Source organism: Trachemys scripta, chromosome 23, assembly GCF_013100865.1.
Source record: "Trachemys scripta elegans isolate TJP31775 chromosome 23, CAS_Tse_1.0, whole genome shotgun sequence".
Lineage (NCBI taxonomy): Eukaryota > Metazoa > Chordata > Testudines > Emydidae > Trachemys > Trachemys scripta.
In genome coordinates, this window is record NC_048320.1 from 6,170,586 (window position 1) to 6,174,084 (window position 3,499).

The window sequence follows — 3,499 nt, forward strand, 5'->3', positions numbered from 1 at the left end:
CATTTTCAAGATTTTTGACTTTTCATCAATGTTGGGACAGGAAACGTTTTTGAAATCTTGAAAACTCTTTCAGGATAGGAAAAACCTTTCCCACGCAGCTCCAGTATTGATCAGCAATAATCAACACCGGGATTCCCCTGCCCCCCAGACCCTGTCAGCGTGAGCAACCATCCCCTTCCTAAACACTGGCCTTGCGCAGCCTCTGCTGGGCTTCTCCACAAGGCGGGGGAAGAGGGATGCGTGCTAGAGTACCAGTATGCTACCTGATTTTGACTCACTCACTCACTCACTCTTCCCTCCAACTGCATGTCTCAGCTCCTTTTTCCAGCCTTGCCATGCTGGTCTGTGATTTGGGCAGTGGCTTCTATCATTCCAGTTGTCACTAAACAAAAGGAGCATTTAGATGTTCCTTTATATAGCCTGTACGGAAGATGGCTAGCACGCCATCAGCTTCAGTGAGGTTGGTGACTGCCTGCCCATCGATCAAAGACACACTCCCTGGAAGCCAGCCTCCAGCATAACAATCAAATAAAGTTTGTCTTGAGAAGCTCATTAGTTGTCCAGCAAATTTAACGCTTTTTTTCCCCCCTCTCCCAGTGACTCATTCTTGAACCGATCCTGATTCCTACGGGCAAATTCTTTACTTGTGTTTGCTACAATTTCCAGCCACAGAGCTAAATTAGAGGGCTGGGACACATGACTTATGAGGAGAGGCTGAGGGAACTGGGGTTATTTAGTCTGCAGAAGAGAAGAGTGAGGCAGGATTTGATAGCAGCCTTCAACTACCTGAAGGGGGGTTCCAAAGAGGATGGCGCTCGGCTGTTCTCAGTGGTAGCAGATGACAGAACAAGTAGCAATGGTCTCAAGTTGCAGTGGGGGAGGTTTAGGTTGGATATTAGGAAACACTATTTCACTAGGAGGGTGGTGAAGCACTGGAATGGGTTACCTAGGTAGGTGGTAGACTCTCCATCCTTAGAGGTTTTTAAGGCCCGGTTTGATTTAGTTGGGAATTGGTCCCGCTTTGAGTGGGGCGTTGGACTAGATGACCTCCTGAAGTCCCTTCCAACCCTGATATTCTATGATAGTCACAAATGTTTGCGTTGACTCTATGTGATGTGTAGTATGCAGCAAATCACATGGCATTGTTCCAGCTCCCTGAATGGATGAAACACATGAAGCGAACAAAGAATGAGGCAGCGTGTGCGCTACAGAGCCCTATGCTGGCATAGCTACGTCTGTCCCCGGTGTGAAAAACACACCCTGAGCAATGTAGTTATGCCAACAAAACTCCCCGTGCAGATGTAGCTCTGCTGACAGAAGCGTGGTCTGTCAGCAGAGCTAATGTTCAGGGAGCTGGTGTTACTCTGCTGGCAGAAAAACTCCTTCTTTTGACGTACACTGCGACTACCCCGGGGCTAAGTTGGCATAAGCTCTGCAGGGTAGACACAGCCTGAGTGAGGAAGAGAGTCCCCGGGCTCACCTGGAGCCGTGGAATGGATGAACTTATGTAACCCACAGATCAGTGTGTGTTTTGGGTCTCTCTCTCGCTGCCCAATCCATAGAGTATGTACGTCTGTGCTAGCCCCAGCTGGAGAGAGACTCGTGACTTCAACTCTGACGGCTCCCTGCTTCAGTCTCAGGTGTGGGCCAAGATGACCTAAGGAGGTGGTGGAATCTCCATCCTTAGAGGTTTTTAAGGCCCGGAATGATTTAGTTGGTGCCGGTCCTGGTTTGAGCAGGGGGTTGGACTAGATACCTCCTGAGGTCTCTTCCAACCCCAAGCTTCTATGATTCTATGACAAGCCTCATGCTTGTTCTTCATGGCTGGAGAAACATAATGCGCTCCAGTGAAACCTTCCTTTGGCATCACCCGTTTTCTCCTTCCCAGAGTGTTCTAAGGATGGGGTTTACGGGCAGCGTGTGTGCAGGAAAAAGCCAAGAATACAAGATCGGCTGCGATTCGGAAGCATCTGTATTCACATGGGCAACCCGACAGGGAGTTCTGTGCATGGAGAGGGTTGGGATGTGGGCAGCGCCCCCGGCCTTGCAGGCTCAGCATCGCTCGCAGGAGCAGAGTCTGTGCAGGAGTGTTTGGGGAACGTCTCTTCACCCTCCATGGTCACGTACCAATTGGGTGATTTGCTCTTCATTATTCGTCCGGGTTTCAGCCATCCAGCCAGGGAACCCCAGCAACATCCCGCGACATAGGAAACGGCCACCTGCCCTCCACAGAGAATGGACAGCGTGACCCTATAGCCCTGCAACCGGAGAAGAATCTGGCAAGTATTCAGGAGTGATGACCATATCTGTAGGATTTGGGGCCAATTTGGGAATGAATCCTGGAGAGAGAGAGAGGAAGCAAGGAGCAAAATTCGCTGGATAATTTACTGGGAACAAATCATTCAACCAGCTCCAATGGTGACTTTAAGCACATCATCGACAAGAATAAATAAGTCCAGTTCCAGTGTTTTTCACTAGATGGTGGTGTAACCTAAGAAAAGGGGACAGCATTGCTTTCATAGAATCATAGAATATCAGGGTTGGAAGGGACCTCAAGAGGTCATCTAGTGCAACCCCCTGCTCAAAGCAGGACCAATTCCCAACTAAATCATCCCAGCCAGGGCTTTGTCAAGCCGGGCCTTAAAAACCTCCAAGGAAGGAGACTCCACCACCTCCCTAGGTAACGCATTCCAGTGCTTCACCACCCTCCTAGTGAAATAATGTTTCCTAATATCCAACCTGGACCTCCCCCACTGCAACTTGAGACCATTGCTCCTTGTTCTGTCATCTGCCACCACTGAGAACAGCCGAGCTCCATCCTCTTTGGAACCCCCCTTCAGGTAGTTGAAGGCTGCTCCCCCCTCACTCTTCTCTTCTGGAGACTAAACAATCCCAGTTCCCTCAGCCTCTCCTCATAAGTCATGTGCTCCAGACCCCTAATCATTTTTGTTGCCCTCCGCTGGACTCTTTCCAATTTTTCCACATCCTTCTTGTAGTGTGGGGCCCAAAACTGGACACGGTATTCTAGATGAGGCCTCACCAATGTCAAATAAAGGGGAATGATCACGTTCCTCGATCTGCTGGCAATGCCCCTACTTATACTGCCCAAAATGCCGTTAGCCTTCTTGGCAACAAGAGCACACTGTTGACTCATATCCAGCTTCTCGTCCACTGTGACCCCTAGGTCCTTTTCTGCAGAACTGCTACCTAGCCATTCGGTCCCTAGTCTGTAGCAGTGCATGGGATTCTTCCGTCCTAAGTGCAGGACTCTGCACTTGTCCTTGTTGAACCTCATCAGGATTTTTTTGGCCCAATCCTCTAATTTGTCTAGGTCCCTCTGTATCTGATCCCTATCCTCTAGTGTATCTACCACGCCTCCTAGTTTAGTGTCATCTGCAAACTTGCTGAGAGTGCAGTCCACACCATCCTCCAGATCATTAATAAAGATATTAAACAAAACCGGCCCCAGGACCAACCCTTGGGGCACTCCGCTTGAAAC